This window comes from Ambystoma mexicanum, chromosome 2p, assembly GCF_040938575.1.
Source record: "Ambystoma mexicanum isolate Mex_15411 chromosome 2p, UKY_AmexF1_1, whole genome shotgun sequence".
Taxonomy (NCBI): domain Eukaryota; kingdom Metazoa; phylum Chordata; class Amphibia; order Caudata; family Ambystomatidae; genus Ambystoma; species Ambystoma mexicanum.
In genome coordinates, this window is record NC_090923.1 from 1189130250 (window position 1) to 1189152556 (window position 22307).

Consider the following 22307-nt stretch of genomic DNA (forward strand, 5'->3'; position numbering starts at 1 on the left):
GCAATATGACTGTCCCCTCCCAAATGTTGGGGTCAAAGGCAAGCAAAGTTCTCAGTGAATCCTCCCTATACCACCCATAGCCTGCCACTAGCTCAGCGTGGCCCCCTGCCCCCTCGGTCACCTTCCTGCCAGTCTTCAGATGTAGGCAAAAGTTCTCCCAAAGTACCCAGCCACATTTGACTGTTGCATTGAACCCCATTGAATCCTATAGGAAAACTTTGGTAACTGGTCTAAAGTCCTCTGAAGTATCCAAAAGTTGGTACTTACCTAAGCCATTGGTTAAACATTTGTTCCTAGAATAGGGTTGGTCTGTGTAGGGAGGCCGATAAATGACACAAGCGACTCAAACAGATATAGTTCAAACAAGTGGCTTTTTCAAGGTACGAGTTGGAATAAATGCCCATGCGTTATCTGGGTGTATCTACAAATGAAAATGGGCGTCTAGGTCTAAAAAGTGTCAGGAAAGGAATAACATAAAGTGTGGATTTGTTCATGTGTCCAGCAATTCCACATCCAGTGGCATGGTTCCAACTCATAAAGTGTAACATAATCTTATAAGCCCTTGTCGCCCCTTGGACTCCCCAATCTATGACACAATGTTGGCCAATAGAAAGTTCCAAACTTATACTTAATAAGTTGTTAACCTTCTGGCTAGTCCCTATAGCCCTCTGGCTAGTGCCTAAGCCAAAACACAAGTGTTCAAAGTCTAAGCTGGCTAAATAGTTCACACATCCTATTGTACGAAGTTCATCCCTAGTCCCAAACAGAAAAGAGAGAAGCTTCCCCTGTAAATGCTCTTTCTATGTATACTCACAGATTTAACACTCCTTGGTCTTCCTGCTTTCTCTCTGGCCCTTCAGACCTTTCCAAGGACCCTTGCTTCTAAGACTTCTTGTCAGGTTTTGTGCTTGCCTCCTTATCTTCCTACTTGGATTCTCTGCCTCTTTACTGAGTCATTAAATATGTCTCCCATCTCTGGATAGGTCTCTTCCAGATCAGCACAATCAATATATGTCCTCCCTCCAGACTTCAGGATTTCATGGGTTCAGGTTTCTCTGCGATCTGTGGTTTTCGGTATTCACTTGAACAACCTTGATTCTCATCTTCTTTTGGTAGGCATACTGCGCATGATATTATGATGGTTGCAGGTGACCTTAATATTACATTGGGGGATGAAGTCTATAGGCCAATCACAACTGTCCCCTTCCTACTAAAAATCCTTGATAAAGCAGCCTACCTGCAAGTTCAGCATTTCCTTGAAACAAACCACATCTTAGGAATGCAGTAATATGGCTTCTGCCCTGGGCATGGCACAGTCTGCCCTGCTCGACCTAAAAGAATCAGCTAGACGCGAACAGAGATGAGGGAAAGTCAGCACTTCTCCTTCTCCTAGATTTGTCTACCGCTTTTGACTTGGTCGGCCACAAAATCCTTTGCCACCACCTCAACACTGCTGCCAACTTCTCCACAGCTACTGCCTGAATCGCCTCCTTCCTGGAGGATAGTCATAAGGGTATTCTCAGAGAATGGCAATGACTCTCCATCCCCCATCCCATGTGGGGTACTTCAAGGATCATGCATTTCCTCTGCCCTTTACAACATCTTCAATAGGCCCCTATTCGACATCTTGGACTCCCTCGGCATACTCTACACCAACTATGCCGATGATAATCCTGAGCCCACTCACAGGTACTTAAGCAGACGACTCAAATACACTCAAAAATACTTACTCCATGATACAATCGTGGATGGCAGCAAACCTTTTGTGCCTAAACAATGACAAAACTGAAATCTTACTCAATGGACCTCCCAAAGGCCTAAAAAATCTCAATGAACTTTACACTGCCTTCCAGATTGACAACATCTCTATCCCTGTCTCAACCTCTGTGAAAACCCTAAGGGTACAACTCAACTCCTCCCTCACCATGTCCAGTGAACGCCATTGCCTCATCAGCAGCCTACGCCACCAAGGTCTTGAACGCTGCCAAACCCTTCCTCTCCAAAAACAGTTAAGTTACCCGTGCAATCAATGGATCGAGAATTGATTATTGCAATGTCTGCTTCACAGGTACCTCCTCCAGAAACATCCACAAACCCTTAACGCCCTCCAAAATAACCCCCTAAAAATCCAGCAAACAAAAAAACATCTCAGAGGCGAGAAGAGAGGCCCACTGGCTACCCATACAGGACTGCATCCCCTTCAAAACCCCGTCCATCCCCCATAAGTGCCTATCCAACACAGCCCCCATACCTCTCTCATAAATTAGCCAAAGCCCACTCTAAAAGAACCCACCAGAACACCATACGCTGACCGCCTACCCCTACCCAAAGGTAAACGAACCAAAGCCAGAAGCTCTAGCTTCCCCTACCTAGCAGCCAAGTAGTGGAACTCCCTCCCCCCCACTCAGAGCAGAAAAATCGTATTGGTATTTCACAAAGTGCTAAAAACACAGCTGTTTTCCTAATATGTAGCACCTTCTGTGCCCTGCTCTTTGACCCTCAGGTATTACATGTCAATGTATTGCTTTGGGTGCCAAATAGTATTGTATGATAAACAGACTGCAAATAACTTGTACCTGTAACAGCACCTCGATGCCTCTGGGCTATTTGCGTGCTTTATAAATGATAATGATGTGTTATTTTATATAGCACCTTTATCCAAAGCGCTTTACAGAACACATATTTACATACAATATCACCCAACCGAAGTTGGTACTCCTTTATCAATCTTGGAAGGATGAAAGGCTGAGTTGGCCTTGCCGGGATTCAAACCTGCGACCTGCAGATGACGCTCAGATCGCAGCAGCGAGCGCTCAACCCGCTGAGCTATCTTACCAAATAGACCGGTTTCCCATTTTGGATAAATGAATAAATGAAATAAATAAATGAATAAAAGGGGTTAGATGATTTTAGTGAAGATATGGCTTTTGGGGTAAAATTGTCTAATTTATCTGACCCCAAGTTGAATGAAAATGGTTTGAGTTTTTGGCTTCTTTTACTAACCCATGGCCTGCGCTCAGTTAATGGATGAGTTAAAAACAATAGGAGAGAAAGTGATCATAATCCTTTGGTATTAAGTTTAGTGGGTGACCTGGGGAAGAAAACCTCATCTGTAAATTCAATAACTCACCCCTGTTTGACGAACAACAAGAGAACATAAAATGGTGCTTAGAAATTAAAGAGCTGGGACATAGTGAGATAATTGGGGAACAGAGAGATAGTGTATTGCACTGTTTAGTGTAAGGTAAGGGGGGGTGCAGTGAGAGTGTATTGTCTTGGAATTAATCCAAACCATAGGACAAACACTGGTGTCTGAAAGTACCAAATGACGGGTGCACAGCAAACGCTCTTCGATGGATAAAAATTGCAAAGCATTAAGAAGATCACTCTTGTTGGTTTTGAAGGAGGACTTGATTGATTGATCGAGGAATGCTGACATAATATCGGAAAGAATATAAGATGGCATTATCACAGAGAAAACAAATATGACAATAGAATATTTGGGGCAATTTGGAGAAAGCTACAGGGGCCAGGGATACAGCTATTTTCTGGAAGTTATTTGCAGAACTTCTCAGAGACCTTAACATCCATTTGGATGCTGCTGACCTCTCCACAGGGCTCTTTCGCAACCTCTGCAACTCTCTCTCTCCTGCCCACTGGCCCGACTCACTCACTGTTCTGATCTCATCAGTCCTCCCTCTCTCCAACCCTCTCACCACTCCTCTCTCTTGGACTGACCACTTTCTTCTCTCCTCTTATGTGTCGCTTTCTGCCCCGCAGGTTAAGCCAACCCCAGCAATGCCACCCACCTTCTCGGTCATCTGGCCCATGAAGCTTGTGTCAGTTGAGACTTTCACCGCTACTTTCTCTCCTCCTCTTACACCTTTGGCTGACTCACACTCTGACACAGCCCTTTCCAACCTGCATCTCTCTATCTCTAACACTCTTGATGTCCTTGCCCCCGTCACGAGAATCAGTTTGAAGCCTGCATCCCAGTGCAACTCTTGCTACGATTCTGACCACCACCCTTGAGCGCAAGTCTAGGGTGGCTGAAAAGAAGTGGGGGGCATCAGGCGCATCCTCTGACAAACTGGCCTGCCATCTGCTCCAAAGGCAATACAGACTCTTTGTCCTCTTTAAGAAGAGAGCCTACATCCAAGCACGCGTCTCGGTGACCTCTAACAACTCGGCCGAACTTTTCAAAATCTGCAAGGAGCTGGCCAATCCTGCTGCAGTCTCCTGTTCCCTCCCAGGCCCTTTGCACGGCTTTGGCATCTCATTTCACCACTAAAACTCAGGACATCCTGTCCAATCTCTCTTCCTCTACCTCCTCGTCCTCTATCTCTCCCATTTCAGGCCCCTCTCTGGCCGTATCTCCTCTTCCTTTCTCCTCTTACCCCCTGTTCACTCCCGACAAGCAGGTGCTCCCCTGCTCCTACAGAACCATTAAGGACCACATCGACACCCTTGCTCGAGCCTTGGCCGAGATCTGCAATCACTCTTTTGCAACTGCAACCTTCCCCTCCCCCCTTAAGCATCCTCTTGTGCACCCCTTCTTAAGAAGCTCACTGGCGATCCTTCCTCTCCAGCAAACTATCGCCTGATCGCCATCACTCCTTTCCTGGGCGAACTCCTGGAAATGCTGGCCATCTCCCATCTTAATCTACATACTGAATCTGTTGGTTGTCTCCATGACCACCAGTCTGGCTTCATAGCAGCCAGAAGCACGGAAACTGCTCTCTTGCACACCCATGAAGACTTGCTCTCCAATCTTGACTCCAACCTTCCTTCTGTCCTTATTCTCCTTGATCTATCCTCTGCTTTTCACACGGTCAACCATGCTATCCTGCTCAATCGTCTCTGTGAACACCTGGGTATCTCTGGTCAGACCCTTGCCTGGTTGTCCTCCTTTCTCACTGATCGACCCTCCCAGGTCCAACTTGGGTCTTTACTCTTTTCTATCTTTCTACTTGTTGTGTTCCCCAGAGGTCTAACCTCTCGCCCTAGCTCTTCAATCACTACCTGGCACCTCTGGCCCACGGCATCGCTACCTTCTGCTGTAATTTTCAGTGTTATACCCAGCTCTCCTTGAGGCTCTCCTTGAGGCTCTTCTGTTCCTTCTCTCATACCAGACTGTCTGTCCGCAATTCAGGAGCGGTGTGCCTCCAACAATCTCTGCCTATGCCAGTAAGACTGAGATCCTCCTCATTGGGACACCTGCTCCTGCCTTCCCTCTCTAACTCTGGTTGCCCACCCTGGGCCCTCTACCTGCTCCTTCCTGTGAGGCTAAAAACCTTGGTGTCATCTTCGACTCCACCCTCTCCTTCTCTCCTCACATCTCGGACGTCTATAAGAAGTCACTCTATCAGCTTGTGACTTCCTCAGAGGAATTCTTCCTTTTCTCACTTTCCCCCAGAAGCTCAATGTCTCCAGAGGCCTGGTCCTCTCTAGGCTGGACTAATGCAACAGCCTCTTTCTAGATCTGCCTGCCTCTACTATTCGCCCTTTACAACTAATCCAGAGCAGGACTGCAAGACTTGTCCTTGGCCTCAAGCCCAGGGATTGTAACTCTCCAGCCCATAATCTCTTCACTGGCTGCCTGTGGCTGTGAGGATCAAGTTCAGGACCCTCTGCATCGTCCACAAGGCTTTCTGGAGCCAGGGACTACACTACCTCCAACGTATTCTTCCTAAGCATCTTCATTCTCGAGCTCTTCGCTCATCCGCCTTCAACTCTGAGAGTCAGACGCTTCTCCAGGTAGAGAGTAGGGGGTAGATCTCTGTCCTTGGCTGGGGCCTCCCTCTGGAACAGCCTCTCTGCCTCTCTCAAACTTGCGCAAGACCATCTAAGGTTCCGGAAGCAACTAAAGACCTTCCTTTTCGCTTCTGCTTTCTCTCTCCCTCTCCCTTGCTGATGTTCCTGTCTGCTGCACATACTGGTTACCTGGCCACCCACTGAACTTATGGGACCAGGCTCCTGCACCACCAGTTGCCCTTGCACTGCCTCCAGGCCTCACACCGATTTAAGGGGCTGTATCTGCAACTATACAGTGTCCTGACTCTCTGCACTTATGAGCCACCTCCCGGCAGCACTTAAAGGTTACTCTGCATTCTCCCCTTCACCATCCCCCCTCTTCCCTGGCACTTCTCCCCCCCCCCCCCCACTTGTGCAATCTGAATGACACAAGGCCTAGTAGGATTGATGTTTTGTCCTCCTCCTGTCCTCCCTCCCTTGCCTTGTCCTGCCTAGAAACACTTGAATACAGGCATGTTATAAATGACTTATCATATCAGAACACTCTCTGACTGTGATATAGAGAAATGAAATCCCAGTCCAAGTACTTGCTGAAGTGCAGCTGGAGCATTGTTCTATTCTATACATAATTGAAACAATACTGCTACGTATTGGGACTCCTGAAAGAGGACATCACTAAATGCTCTGGCTATGGATGAGTTGCATATACATAATTGTAAAAGTTTGAATGTTGGCCTAAAAGAGGGAGTGTCTTGTCAACACAATCAAGAGATAATAGCCCAGGCCAGGAAAATGTACCACTGGCTGTATTTAAATGTAAGCCATCCTTGTGGATCCCTGTGCTTATCTTGTTGTATATATAGTGCTATGTCAGAATGTGATATGTGATGACAAGGCAAACAGAAGGGTCTCTGACTTTGGCTCTATTCAAAGAAAGCTCTTTATTAAGCAAGCGTAAGACAAAAAAGGGTTTGACGAATAAAGCAAGGTGTTCAAACACAAATGATTTAGAAGTCCATCCCTGTGTGAATATTGTGAACGTAATGTGCACTTCACCTCTGGCTGTCAAAAAGGTGCCCAAAGTACTAAAAACCGTAAAGTAAATTTGTTTGTCACAACTAATCCTCAACCTAATATAAAGGTTTCCCAATTCAAGTGTTCCTAAGATAGTGAGTTGTCAGGATGGCTAAATCAAATGGTTTAATGGGGAAAATAACTTAGTCCTTCCCTTAAGTGGAAATGTTTTAGGGGTAAAATCTCTTAACTTAAAGTCTGTCCCTAAAATAACAAAGTCAATTTATTCAGAGAGGCCTTCTCCCAGGCCCCCTCGGGTAAACAAGCAACAGGGCCACTTATGCGAAAACACAAACTGGGACCCGTAGTTGCCTTCCAGGTGCAGGACCACTTAGGCGAGGGATCAGCTGGGTCCTGTGATTTGGTTCTTAGTCCTTTGCTTGCTTCATCCCTCTCACAATCTCTCGCTCTCTCTTGGTTGCTTAGTATGTTGCCCCAACCTTCTGTTAGACTACTAAGTCTCTCTCTCTCTCTTTCTTCCACAGTCTTTAGCTTCTGCGCCTCTTCTGCTTCAGGTGTCTTTTGTGCCCAACCTCCTGTTTGGGTCCTTTTCTCCTTCTTTCTCTATTTGACCTTACCCCTGTCTTCCTTTCAGGGCTTATGACCTTCTGCTGTCTTCCTTCAGGGGTTCTTGTCAGTCTCTCTGGCTTATGTCTTCAGAGGACTTGGTGTGGCTCCTCTTTCCTTCTGGAGTCTATCTTCTTTCCCTCCTTTTTGCCACTCACATCCTCAGGCGACCTGGATGTTCTGCTCTTAAGAGGTTCTGCTTCTATCCTGGTCTCTCTACCAGGGTCTTAGGGAGGTGTTTCCTCGCCACATTTTGCCCTTCACATTTGCATTATGCAGTGCAAAGTGAGAAAACGCTGCCTAGCATGCTGGTTTTTGATTGTGAACCTCTTCACAGGCTTCTCGGGAGTGTCAGCTCTTTCACCTTGTTCGCTTTGGTGGTGTTGCGGTGGTCTCCTTCTTCTTCCGGATTCAGTTAGATTTTTCAGCCTCTTCTCAGGTAAGGTCAGCTCTTCCACCAAGTTTCCTCCAGGCTCTTCAGGCAGCTTCCAGGCTGGCAGTGCTCTAGGGAAGTGAGGCTCCTCCACCCAAGCACCATCTCCTTCAGGAAACATCTCCTCTTCCCTTCACCAGCGTCTGGAGAGAAGTACAGGAAAACTGTCCCTGATGGAGACAAGTTCAGAGTGAGCTAACTCTGCTTTTATAGCTAGACTCCTCCTCATCCTGTTGGCAGCTGATTGGAGAAAAGACCTGCTTACAGGATTGTCTGGCAAGGTGTTTCCATTCTGGTCCTCCCATATTATGCTCTTTCCTGATTGGCGAGTTGGACGCCTTTTTTGTTTTAATCATGTATTCTTGTTTTATCCTGGGCTCCTTTCAAATATTATTTGTCCGACCCGTGGGGCACAGGTTTTTATTTTATTAATTTAAATACCCCTTACATTTCCCTAGGTTCCTCTATGGAGATTGGGACCCGGGTCCTCCCATAGACTCTCTGGTGTTCCAAACATCGAGGAAATGTTTTGATGCTATCAAAGGGGAAAGACTTGGCCCTTTCTACTGAGGTCCTGCAGTGTTTCTCTCCCATAATCTCTTGTACACTTCCATCCCGCAGAGCAGAGCACACCACTGTCATGGCTCCCTGTGCTCCGGCACAAGCATGCTGAGGGGTGGATGCCCCGTTGCTGCTCCATGTGTTTTGAGCTACGCAACTGCCGCCGCTGTCCCACTCCAGCTAGCAGCACCATTACCGCCACTCGCCAGTCCTGGGTGAGTCTCTTTTGTGGATCGCGGGACCGCGACTAATCACAGATATTCCAAAGGAATGCAGCATCAGTGTTATTGTCCCAATATTCGGGAAGAGTGACAGGGTAGATCCTACAGCATGTCACCCAATCTCATTAATAAATGGGACTGCCAAACCTTTTGCAAAAGTGATATATTTTAGGTTGATGGATTGGATTGAGGAGCTTAATATAATGTCAGACATTTAGTTTAGTTTCAGGCAAGTTCCAGGGAGAGAATGCAGGGCTTGAATGTATATTTGATCTGCCCAAAATATGTGATAGTTTTGGGTTTGCCAGTCTGTCTGGCATATATGGATATGACCTCTGCATTCGATATCGTACGCAGGCAACACACTATGAAATGGCGATACCAATACATCTGATTTTGATATTCCTCCATAAACATACAAAGACCTGAGTAAGATATTGAAGAAATGGTACATTTTCTAAGTGTGTGAAGATTGGCAATGGGGTGCGTAAAGGGTGTGTATTAGCCCTGCTTCCTTTTAACTTGTATATTAATTTCCTATATAATCTGTTAGAAAGAACAACCACCTATGCTCCCACGATAATGGTTCAATGAATCCCATAATACCAATATTAATATATGCAGATGTAGCTTTCCTAGTACTTACCACATCTGACTTGCAATGCTTTTAAGCTCATGTTAGTGTTCCCTGTGATTGGGTTTTGGCTCTCGGGGGCTCATTTTAAACAAAAGTGTAATTTAGCGGCGGGAACCAGTTACGTTTACACAGTAACGTAAGCGGGTTCCCGTCTGCACATTTTTGTCATTTGCACTGCAGAGTGCAAATGTAAACCCTGTACGCCACCTTTTGCCCTTCACATTTGCACTCTGCAGTGCAAAGTGAGTAAACGCTGCCTGGCATGCTGATTTTCTTTTGATTGTGAGTGCTGCTTGCCATGTTCATATGGCAAGCGGCACTCACAATTGGTATTGCATGTCATGGGGTGTTTCATTTTCATTTTGTGGACACTGCTTACACGCATGGGAAGCGGTGTTTACAATGAAAATTTAAAGCTCTCTGACATGCCAGCTAGTCACATAGTGTATTTTTGTAATTGTAAACGTAGTCTGCCATGCCATGGCAGACAGCGTTTACAATCCATCCCTATTGGGATGGGATCGGGACCCCATCGGGATCTCCAGCATTTGCGTCGGCATACAAATCCATGCAAGCGCAAATGCTGGAGCATTTGTATGGTGGAGAGGAAGGAATGCGGCCGTGGAAACGCAAGTTGTGTTCCGCCACCTCCTCTCTGTCATACAAATAATTGAAAATTAGCCTTGGCATCAATGGAAGGCGTTAAAAAGCCTTATGTCAGGCTTTTATCTCACATTGACATTACGGCTCACATGAACATGAGCTCATTGGTGTCCGCTTATACAGAATAGATGAACAGTGAGGGTCTTAACTCAAATATGGTGGTTATTTTAGCTTGAGATTCTCTGAATGCATATGTTATGTTATGTTAAAGGTACTTATATAGCGGACCGTCACCAATGGAATTGGTCCCCAGGCGCTCTGGCGGATCTGTAAACGAGAAGGTGGGAAGGGTTAGTAGGTGAAGAGGGAGTAGGATAGTGAGAGGGGTGGTATACTGTTGGCAGCTTCGACTCAGTGGACACCGGGTGCTGAGCTTTGGTGCCAGTATTGGATCGGTGTCAGTCCGCGTGTGCTGTTGGTGCAGCTTATGTGTTGCGGTGTGGTGAAGTGTGTGTAGCTTGTTGTGCGAGAGATGGTTGTATGAGTTATTTAGTGATATAGGTATGCAGAGAGTTTGAGCTTATATTGGTTAGTGGGTTACATGACATTTAACATGCTGACCTACATAGTTCCGTCTAAGTGTGGCAGATGCTAACATTCACAACCCTATCTAGATACGGCGCAGGCTATTGTTCTCAAATTCTAAGTGTGGCACATGCTAACATTCGCAATCCTTTCTAGATACGGCGCAGGCTGATGTTCTCAAATTCTAAGTGTGGCACATGCTAACATTCGCAATCCTTTCTAGATACGGCGCAGGCTGATGTTCTCAAATTCTAAGTGTGGCACATGCCAACATTCAAGTTCCTTCTAAGTGTGGTACCTGCTAACATTCACAATCCTATCCAGATACGGTGCAGGCTAATGTTCTCACTTTCCTCCAGCTCTGACACTTGTTAACATTGATTAATAAGTTAGGATGCAGTGCAAGACAACAGTTTCAATATATTTTTGGGCTGGTGGTCACAAACCTTTCTAAGTATGCATGGGCTAAATCTATGGCAGTCTATGTTATGGAAATGTAAGGTAGAGTGGTGGGGGCTTTCTGGTGTAGAGTAATTGCTCTACACCCCACCCATGCCACACTTAAATTTATTTTTTGGTGTCGCGTAGCTGCTGGCTTCTCAAGCTTCCTCTGCTAACACCTGCAGACACTCTCTGGAGCCGCCATTATAGGAGCCGCCCTTGGCCTTGGGGCCCTTAGCCGCAGTGGCTGCCCCGGGGCGTAACTTATAACTGCAGGGCACCAATCAGGTCTCGGGGGTGGTGCGGGAGGCGGGCAGAGGGACCAGGAAGTTATCGGCCTGCAAGGGGATACTGGCATTGAGGGCACCTCACGTGCTCTTAAAAGCACCAATTCAAATACTTTTCTGAGCTCTAGGGCCAGGGGCTCTGAGCTCACTCACCAGCCTGTGGGAATCCGGAAATGGCGTGGTTCCGGCGTGCCAGCAGGGTCTTTGCGGCCTCTGTTGCTGGTTTTGCTGACCGCCAATCAGGTCTCGGAGGTGGTGCGGGAGGCGGGCAGAGGGACCAGGAATAAACAAGCTGTTACAAGTACATAGATGATTATGGAATTTTTAGATTCATGCAAGGTTTAACAATTCTCTGTAAATCTGGTGTTTAGGATTTATGAAGCAAACTCTATGGCCATTGCTAAATGTGGGGTCGGCACATTCTGATGAGGCTGATAATTTGCAAGTGACAGGAAATTATTTTTAAGTCAAGTTCTGGGCTCACTATGATCAGCCGATATGTATAAAAAAAACAGGTTGAGCTGGGATTACCGTTTCTGTCAGACTTTATTGCCGCCAACCAGTCTTACTCTGGATTACAATATGAAAAATTGATGGGGCACATTTCACACAGGCAATAGTGAATGATTTGCTGAATGGAGGTAGTAGAAGTAAGATTCCATGAGTATTGTTTAACCTTAGAATGCTAAGGAAGTTGGATTATGGCAATTGGTTTAAAGAATCAAGTATTATACTGAGTTATGGGAAAATGGAATGAAGATCATCTTAACGAACAAACGAAAGGGAAAAAGAGAGAGAAGTACACTTGTTAAACGATCAACTTTGAAATTTCTAGAGTGCCAAATTGTGGGGGGTGCACAATGCTTGGAGAAGGTTAAGGAAAGAAGTGCATGGGCCTCATCACGAGTTGGGCAGTATCCCGGCGTAAAATCTGTTGAGCGCTATTTGCGCTAATGCCACGCCATCTGGCAGAAAGAACGCCAGATCATGACTATGCGTGCACGCGCACACAGCCATGGCGTTAATGCAAATAGCACCCGGCGGTTAATGTGTCGACGAACCCTTAAATGCAGCGCACATTGTGCTACCGCCAAGCTCTGGCGCTATTTGCGCTGCGGGAAATGCGTCACCACCGGAACAGGAAATAAAGTGGCAGCCATCTCCGCAGCCCCCTGCAAGCCATCCACTCCTATAAATTATTGAAAATGTTACAGGAACGTACCAGGGACAAGTCAGCCGTGGACAGGGTGCGAAAACCCAGGTTTACTGACCAGGAGCTTGCCATACTTGTCGAGGTCGTCATGGGACATCAAGAAGAGCTATATGGCTCCCAGCAGCCCAAGACAAGTGCGCAGAGGCGAGCCCAGATCTGGCAACAAGTGAGCCAGAAGGTGCCAGCGGTGGGCCGTGTGCCCAGGGATGGGGAGGATTGCAGCAAGCGGCTGAATGACTTGCAGTTACGTCTGTGGTCTCCTGGCCCAGCACAGGAGCAAGAGTATGGCGGCTGGAGGAGGGCCTGCACCACCACCACCCAAGTTGACGCCATGGGAAAAGCAGATGAGGACCCTGATTGACATGGGCACAATTGAGGTAGTTGGCAGAGCGGAGGCAGGCGCCGGTACCCAGAAGGCTGCAGGTGAGTACACCCCCGCTGAAAAATGCATAATGATGTCAAGCCAATCCCTCCAATCCCAGTATGTGTTTGCAATGTGTGTGATGCACCGCAGCCACCCATTTCTGCCCCCTCGCAACACCGTACCCTAGCGCCCCCTAGCGCCCTAGTACAGAAAATGTATCAACCTGAGCCCCAAGGGAAAGGCATTCATGTGCATGGCACAGCAACGTTGTGTGGGTGTGTATGAAAGCCCCCCCAGTACAGTGACATGGGATCTGTGTATTCAGAACAGACATCTAAAGATGTCATACCAACATGTCCCAAGTAGTGCTCCTCCCCTGTAGCACGTTCCACCAATCACAACATGGGGACTGACTAATATGCAATGGCCAAGCTTGATCAAAACTGTGCCCTAACCCACTGTATGGCTTGAAATGCATGATACAAAGGTAAGCTGCCCTCAACTCATACAACACCCTATTTACCCCACAGGCACGCAGCGATCATTGAAAGGCAATAATGATGATGAAGGAAGAAACATCCACGTCCATGCGTAGGGCCCGACGTGCATCAACCAGCACCACCACCCGCCCAGACAGGGACCGGCATGAAAAGGAAACATGCAGGACACATCCTAGGTCACTCCACCGGAGCCCACTCAGACCGGCGCAACGCCCACAAGGCCACAGGGCGTCACCGCCACAAATGCTGGGAGCCGACACAGGCATTCAGGATGTGGAGGGAGCCACCAGTGTTTCTAACTTGGATGAGGGCCATACAACTACTGAGTTACCACACACTGCAGTGGTGTCCTCGCCCAGCCACAGTAGCACACCTGAGATGGACACACCCCAAGCGAGCCCAGAGCATGTGTCTTCGGAAGCACACACTCATCACGTACCTCTGCGTGTACGTCGTGCCTGCACACCCGTGCCTGATGTGGACACACTATCCTATGGTTCCCCTGAAGGCACCACCTCCAACCGCAGCAGCCCCGTGATAGATGCTGCCATGTCACCCAACGCCTCCCATGCCACCACGCGCAGACCTGTCAGTCCACTCAACAGGTCACCTGAGAGACCCATCGTCACGGATCCTGCTGTAATGGGCCGGCTGGATGTTATAGAGGCTCGACAGATAAGAATTGAGGCAATGTCGGCTGAGCACAACCTGCACATCAGGGCAATAAGCCGTGCCATACGCAATGCTGCAAAGAGAATGGCACGTGATAATGTGTGTACTTGTAGCGTGGTGGAGGGCTGTACAGCGCCCCTGACAGGATTCCGACAATGAGTATGCGAGCTGTCTGAGGGCCAATCAGCACATGCCGATCAAATGCAGGAGGCAAAAAATCTGCTCCGCCAGCAGCCGCAGATATCCGGAGCCATTCCATCTACCTGTACTACACCCACAGAGGGATCCCTGAAGCCTTCGCTTAGGCGCTATTCCCTTTGCAATCTCCCACGCTGCTCACCGGATGGACCCGGACGTGGGAAGCGCCCACGACCATCCTAGATGGACATGGCACTGTTGTTGCCGGGCCCTGGGCACATGGACCCACTTGCACTGTTTTGGGGAGTTCTGAGGGGGAGGGAGGATTGTGTGCTGTGGAGTTCTGATGGGGGATTGTGTGCTAGGCAGTTCTGAGGGGGTGTTGTGTGCTGGGGAATTCACAGGGGGGAGGGGAATTGTGTGCTGGGGAATTCACAGGGGTTAGGGGGGATTGTGTGCTGCGGAATTCACAGGGGGGATTGTGTGCCCGGGAATTCACAGAGGGGAGGGGGGATTGTGTGCTGTGGGATTTACAGGGGGAGGGGGGATTGTCCAACAAATAATAAATCCTGTTTATAATGCATACAAAGCATGGACATTCATGATAGTGTGAAAGTGCTCTTTATTTAACAAGTGATGTGTTACATGTACCCATCCACCGTATCAAAAATAATTGGCAATCAAGGCCTGTCTGGCCAACATCCCCTCCCTCACCCCATCCTTGTGTACATGTAGACCGGCTCCTGGCACATTTTCATCATCATTCCCATCCCCAGGTGTCTGCACATCAGCATCAGGACAGTGGCACATTTCTGCAACAGCGAATGTTGTGCAGAATGGCACATGTAAGTACGATTTTACCAACTTCCTCTGGTGCATACATCAATGCCCCTCCCGTACGGTCTAGGCACCAAAAGCGTGCCTTCAATACTCCATATGCCCTTTCCACACAGATGCGTGTACGCCCATGGGCAATGTTGTATGCCCGTTCAGCTGGAGTGTGTGGAGGACTCCAACTACTCATGTGTCGTGCTTTTGTGGATGTGCCTACATTTGGACTCCATTTCCATTACTGTCTGGTGGGCAGGGCGGGATATCTCTACTGTGTCAGGGGGGGGGTCCAGCACTCCAACACACACAAGATGCTTTGTGGTAGTTGGGCTTCCATACTTGACTGTGCTTTCACAAGTGTGTGCCATTCACACTGGTGTTGTGCTGTATTGCACATGAGCAAGGGTTCTTGTGCGAGGCACATGCATGGGAATGTTGCAGTGCTAGTGCTGCCTGTGTCCCCTGCTGGCATGCATGGATTCCTCTGTGTATGTCCCCCCAAAAGATGTAATTTGGCATGCATTACAGACCCAACATCCATGTGTTTTGGCCTTGGTGCCTTTCCATGTAGGCTGGCAGGGTACTGTTGCGCAGGACCATGGAATCATGGGTGGATCCTGGGTAGCAGGCGCAGCAGTGGGTAAAGGTTAGGTCAGGGCTACACGTCATCTGCACGTTCATGGAATGGTAATTCTTACGGTTCCTGTAGGCTGCCTCATGTTCCCAGGGTGGTACTAGTGCTACTTGTGTGCAGTCCAGGGCTGCTATGACGTTTGGGACTTCGGCAATGGCATGGAACTGGCCATTCAATTGGTTCAGCTGTGCCTGTGTGGCTGGCAATCCAATGTGCTCATTCACATGGAGCAGCAGTGCATCCAGCACCTGTCCTAGCATGGCACTGAAGGTGGACTGGGCCATGCCATGCATCATGTCAACGGTGTGTTGGTAGCTGCCAGTCACGAGGTATTGTAGAATGGACACGAGCTTCACAAGCGGGGGCACTGCAGTGCTGATGGCTATGCGGCTGCCTATGTCATCCTGGATTGTGTCCAGCAACTGGGTGATGGTTGTCTTGTCCAGCCTGTACTCAGTCACCAGCTGCCCATCAGTCAGGGCCCAGGGTGTTGGTCTGACCCTGGGGATGGCTGGCTGCCTTGCTGGTGCTGTTCTCCACCTCCATCTGTTCATCCCTACCACCCCCTGTGCTCCCAGGGCCCTGGGCTGGTTGGCAGACATCTGTAGCTCCAGGTGCAGCAAGTAGATGTCTACATCAAGACTCCCGGCTCCAAATGGCAACATGGTGTTTGGAAGGGCGTGTTGTGCATGGGTGGGTCTTTTGTAGGCCTCTGGTGTGCATTGGTTTCACCTGGGACATTATTGCTGTCTCCTCCCTGCTCCTGATGGTGAACTGATGTTGGCGATAGGGCTGTACCGAATAGCATATTTAGTATTCGGCCAAAGCCGAATATGAAGCCAAGTAGTTGCTTTATTTAATAAATCATGTTCCAAACTTCAAAAAACACACTTATTAAAAAAAATAATAAAGCACCATTTTAAATGCATTCTATACTTTTATTTCTATTCGTTGTAATTAATGTAGCATCTTTATTTGAAGTATAAAAGCCAGAAATAAAGCAGATTTAACCAAAATGAAGGGACCAAATGTACAGAGGATTGTTGCCTATTCAATGCCAGTTAAAGTAGGAGGCTTCACAAATGCAAAAGGACTGCCTTTGTGAATCAGATGCATTGCATTCTCTATCCAGTTGCAAACTCGATGTGATCGAGTTTTGAAACTTCTTTGCAGCTCACAAAGAAATGTATTAAATGGTTCATGTCGGCTTATGCAGGACACAAGTCAAGAGGAAATCTGAAATGTGTGAACTCCATCTCACAACTATTCACCCTACCCAACCAAATGCTGCTTACTTTTCACTTATCTTAGCCACTCCTTCTTGCCAATACACAAATGCAACTTATCATTCCTGATAAAATATCAGATGTTAAACTCATGACTCGAGTCCTTAAAAAAAGTAAAGGGGGGACTATGACGTACGCAATGGGAAGTGACATGACGGGAGCTGAAAGTATCTATGCACATTTCTTTCAGTTTATTTTTTCCAACTGAAAAAAGTGCACATTGCATATAAACATTCGCCAAAAGAAAAGATGTTCCTGTATTGTTACAGGCGAAGTATAAAAGATGAGCATCTTTTTGGTCTAAGAATCTGTAACAAAACATGCCCTAAAGAGCAGATTACAATATAAGATATTTTTAAGCTGTATGATAGCATTTGTCTGGTCTAATTCCATTCAGTTTTGCAAACTGAAGTCTATACTTGCCTTTCCGAGTTCATGTTGCGTTCTATTCAAATAAGAATGTCAAAGTATTTGGCAAGAGCCGAATAGCAAGAAACTATTCAGCCGGAGCCGAATAGCTTTTTTTCAGCCGGAATTCGGCCGAATACTTACTCGAAGCCGAAGTTCGGTACACCCTTAGTTGGTGAGGGTGTGTTGTGCATGGGTGGATCTTTTGTTGGCCTCTGGTTTGCATTGGTTTCACCTGTGACCTTATTGCTGTCTCATGTGTTCTTTTACCTCCAGCATTTGGCCAAAGGGTATTTTTGGCAGATTTTCCACCGGTTTTCTGGCGCTAAGAGCGCCAACGCCAGACTTGTGATGGCTCTGTAATTGCGCTTTTGTTTGCCGACGCTATTACAACCGGCGCTATTAACGCCAGCTGTGTTACCGCCGGCTGTAGTAGCGACGTTCCAAAGGCAATACAGACTCTACAACTGCTTTAAGAAGAAGGCCTTTATCCAAGCCTGCATCTCTGGGGCCACTAACAACACGACTGAGATGTTCAGAATCTGCAAGGAACTTGCTAATCCTACTGCAGTCTCTACCTCTCCTCCGTCATCCCTGACCCTCTGAACTGCACTGGCTTCTCACTTCTTAACCAAAACTCAGGACATTCTGTCCTCACTCTCCTCTACACACCCTCCTTTCTCCCTCACTCGCTCTCAGGCCTCCCTTGGCCCACCTCTGCCCTCCCCTCCTACTCTGCTTTTTTGCCCATATCACCTGATGAGGTCTCTAGACAAGTCCTCTCTATGAAAGTCTCTTCCAAACAGGTGGTCCCCGGCTCCTCCAGCCTTGGCTGATTTCTGCAATCACTCCTTTGCCACTGGCTCCTTCCCACCACTCCTCAAGCAGTCCCTTGTGCACCCCCTCCTCAAAAAGCCTGCTGCCGACCCCCTCCTGCCCGGCTAACTATTGCCATATTTCCATTACCCCCTTCCTGGGCAAACTCTTGGAGAAGCTGGTCATCTCCCAGCTGATCCACCACACTGAATCTGTTGGTTGTCTCCATGACCACAAGTCTGGTTTCTGAGCAGCAAGAGGCTTGGAAACTGCACTCCTGAACACCCGTGGAGACTTTCTCTCAAATCTAAATTCCAACTCTCCTTCCATTCTCATCGTTCTTGACCTTTCCTCTGCCTTTGAGACGGTCAATCATGCCACCCTTATAAACCGGTTCTGTGATACCCTTGGCATTACGGACCTGGCATTAGAATGGTTGACCTCCTTCCTCTCTGACCGACCATCCCAGGTTCAACTGGGCCCTTTTCTCTTCTCCATCACACTCTCCACATGCAGCATCCCTCAGGGCTCTATCCTCTCACCGTGGCTCTTCAATAACTACCTTGCACCTGTAATCCATTAGATATCTGCCTTCTCTCCTCACTTGCAGTGTTATGCGGACGACACACAGCTCTCCTTCAAGCTTCCCTCCACTGCCTCCTCTTCTTCCTCTCTCATTCCGGACTGTCTGACTGCTATTCAGGAATGGTGTGCTGCTAGCGATCTCTGCCTTAATGCCAGTAAGACTGAGATCCTTCTCATTGGGACCCAAGCTCCTTCCTTCCTTCCTTCCTACTCTCTGGCCGCCCTCCATGGGCCACCCCACCCTGCTGTGAGGCAAAAAACCTTGGTGTCATTTTCGACTCCTCTCTCTTCTTCTCTCCACACATCACGATCTTGCCAAGAAGGCCCACTTCCAGCTGCACCTCCTCAGAGGTATTCTCCCTTTCTTCACCTTCTCCCAGAAACTCAATGTCGCCAGAGTTCTGTGCACTAGGACCACAACCGGCCCATAAAGCTGGGTGTTGCCCAATAGCACTTTAAGATGAGTAGCAGCACCCGTGAGATGGATGGGGATGCAGATTAATACTCTAGCATCAAATCAATAATGGCAACTCAATGGTGTGGCAAAGGGAGTCCATTTAATGACAAGTGCAAAAAACCGGGAGTTCATGAACATTAGCTACTGCTTGATCTTCCTTCTCGCTTCAACAACTCCAACGAACTTCATAAAGAACACATCATTTATACTAAAAACTCGTCATCACTGATGCGTAACGCTTAAAATGTTGCATGCAATTCTATTGGTTCTAGGAAGATAACTTTAATATAGAAGCTATATCTGTATATGGTAACGGAGTGAGGGGATTGGATAAACAGTGTCAGGTGGGGCATCTAAGCCCTTCCATCAAAATGGCTACTGTAGACGTCACTAAAACTATGGCACCAACCCCACTCATACTTTTCCACTGGCATAGCAGCGTGCAGAATAGCAGGCCACGTGCAGGCTGCTCGCCTGCTCCCCCAGCCTCTCTCCAATTATTGCTACAATCAGTCATCACCTCAGTGGTAATGTGTCAATTATTTCTTTGTGGTTCTTTGTGGTTGGCCTCTCTGTCTGGAAAAGTTCAGATATCTTTGCCTGGCACTCAGCCACGCATAGGTGTGAAAATTCCATCTCTTCTCACTTGGCTGGTCACGTGATTCAGACACCGTGAAATTGTCTCATTCTCCATGCAATTTGTGTATTTGATTTTAGTTTTCTCACCACCCACCTTCTGCAGGTCTGTTCTTTGCTTCATTAATTGTATCTACTGTTGATCTATTTCAGCCGATACGACCTTGGCTTTTTTGGCACGATTTGCATGCGTCTGAGTTTCTCTCTGTCTTTAGTTTGAGTTACGTGCTCCTTTCCTGAGACCTTTAGTAACCTTTGGTAGATTCTGCTCTTGTGCATAGTGGAAGTATACTTATATAAAATGCTCCATTTGAGGTAGATATGTATAGGTGGCGCTTGCCGCAATCTATCTTACTACTAAGCATAGCAAGCCACACAATTTTCTTAGCTTTCTTGCAGTTCCAAGCATATGTACACGTGTAAACTGGTCGAATATCTTCATCGTGTTTATAGTAGAAACTTCTTTCATTTGACATCGATATTTCACTTTAGGTTCATGTTGTTTTGTCTCTTTTCGTAATTCACAGATCGTCATATCTTCTATATGTGAGTCAGTCTGGGTTTGTGGAATGTCACCATTCGTCTTCCTTTAGGATTTTCTTGGCTTCTTCAGGCATTGCATTTTGACAATCTTCATTCTGTTTAATTTGTTGATAGGGTTTTCTCAATGGGTACCTTACTGTCCAAGTTTTCTTAAGTGTCGGTACTTCAAAAGGTGTTGTTCTTATGATAGGTACTGGACAGAGCCCCACTGCGGCTCTCTGCTGGTTTATTTGTTTGTCAGACGTCACATATTTCGGTGTGAACATTCCTGGTACTTCAAAATGGACAGTTGGAGTGCGGGTCGTGCTTGGGACCTCCTCTACACTTCCCCCTCTGGGCGATTTATCGACCACTTTCACTTTTTCTTTTGTATCCATCTTACCTGTATGCTCTGTATTCACTTTTACTTCATCTTCTGTGTTCACTTTTTCTTAGTCTTCAGGGTCCACACATGGGTACAATGTCCTTTCATTGCGGGATGTTTTCTTGTGGGGTTTTTTACTGTGAATTTTTTATTAAAAAAAAACATTGAATTTGTTTGGGGTGGGGGGGGAGTTCAAAAAATATATATATGGGATGTGGGTTTTCGGTAATAGATAAAAACTGAAAGGGAATGGGGTTTGGGGGGACCCCCCCAAAAATAAATTTAAAAAAAATTTAATGGGTTGGTTCGATAAAAAAAATCGCGGTAAAAAACGCAGCGAAAAAACATCCTGCGATTAAATGACATGGAACCCACACATGAGGGTCTGAAGAAATGTTTCTTTGGGGTCCATATTTTTATGACTCCCTTCAAGCTTCCTGCTGTTCTTACGTGTTCGTCTTTGTTCCATTTCATTAGTTGACATTGTCCATTTGGGCTGCAATAGATCCATCTTCCTACATAGTTTGTGTTTCCTTGGATACCGAAACTTCGTTCCTTCTGGCGCATGAATGCTAGCTTTCACATAGTCTCTTATTTCTTCATCAGTCAGGTCTTTTGGCTTCCATCCTGGTTCGACATCAATCATGATCTTCATCCCTATGGCCTTTTTTGCAGCTTTCTGGCACTGAGAGATTATTATCTTGATAACACAGAATCCGAGCAGTATCATCACTAGCATTCAAATTCTTAGGAGCCCTGCATCTGCCATCCATTGCGGAACCCATGAGAATAGTGATCCAAACCAACTGTCGTCGTCCACTTCGTCAGTTTCATTAATCATTTGATTCTGTAGTTTTGTCAGCATACCTCTGGCCTCTGTTAGAGTTCCATTTTCTTCATCGTGCGACGGTATAAATGTGCAACATGATTCTCCGATTTTTGCACAAACACCTCCATCCATAGATGTGATCATGTCAAGGAAATATCTGTTCTGGAGAGTCATTAGTCGGATTGCCCTTACCTCTGCAGTAACTCCCATCTGGTTATCTGCAACCATTTAGTATTTGCTCCAACCTGAACTCTTGGCATAAAAATTGTCGTGAACACTGATGAGGTTAGGCTGAACAGTGTTCATACGACATTGCATGAAAGGCTTCTTCTGATTTAGCCGAAAAGTAATTCTCTCTCTTTATTCTATTCATCAGTTCCACAGATCTCCTTTTCCTTAGGTGAGCATCTGCTTTAGGGAAACTGTTAATATTCAGATCACTTTTTGGAATCACCAATGCTGGAACATGGACATTTACTATTGTGCATATACCTCCCCAATTTCTCGGCAGTCTGATATATGCTTTGGATCCACACGCCCAATAATGATCTATGATCACTGCTGTGCCATGTACCATTCCTGGTGCATCAAACAATTGTCCACAATTCTGGTTTTCTCCCATTTTTCTTGTACCATTATTCCTGAAGCAGAATTTTGGGCTTTCCAATGGCACTATCTGTAAGGGTCCTCCTCTATCTTCGACCCGTGTCAATCGCTTGGCAAGCTTTGGCCATAATTGCTTGCATCCATTTTGTACTATGTCAATTGTACCTTGGTAGCGACCAATGACCATCCATGCTCTGCAGATCATTACTCCTTTCTCCCATCTGTCTGGTGAAAGCACTGTTCCCCAAATCTGCATTTGGCC

At 46.9% G+C, this 22307-nt stretch overlaps 1 protein-coding gene across 2 annotated transcripts in view; it reads left to right on the forward strand.

Moving 5' to 3' along the window:
- Nucleotides 1-22307, forward strand: part of SRPK3 (SRSF protein kinase 3) — a 1021015-nt gene that overhangs the window by 896974 nt on the left and 101734 nt on the right. The gene's annotated exons all lie outside the window — the stretch shown is intronic.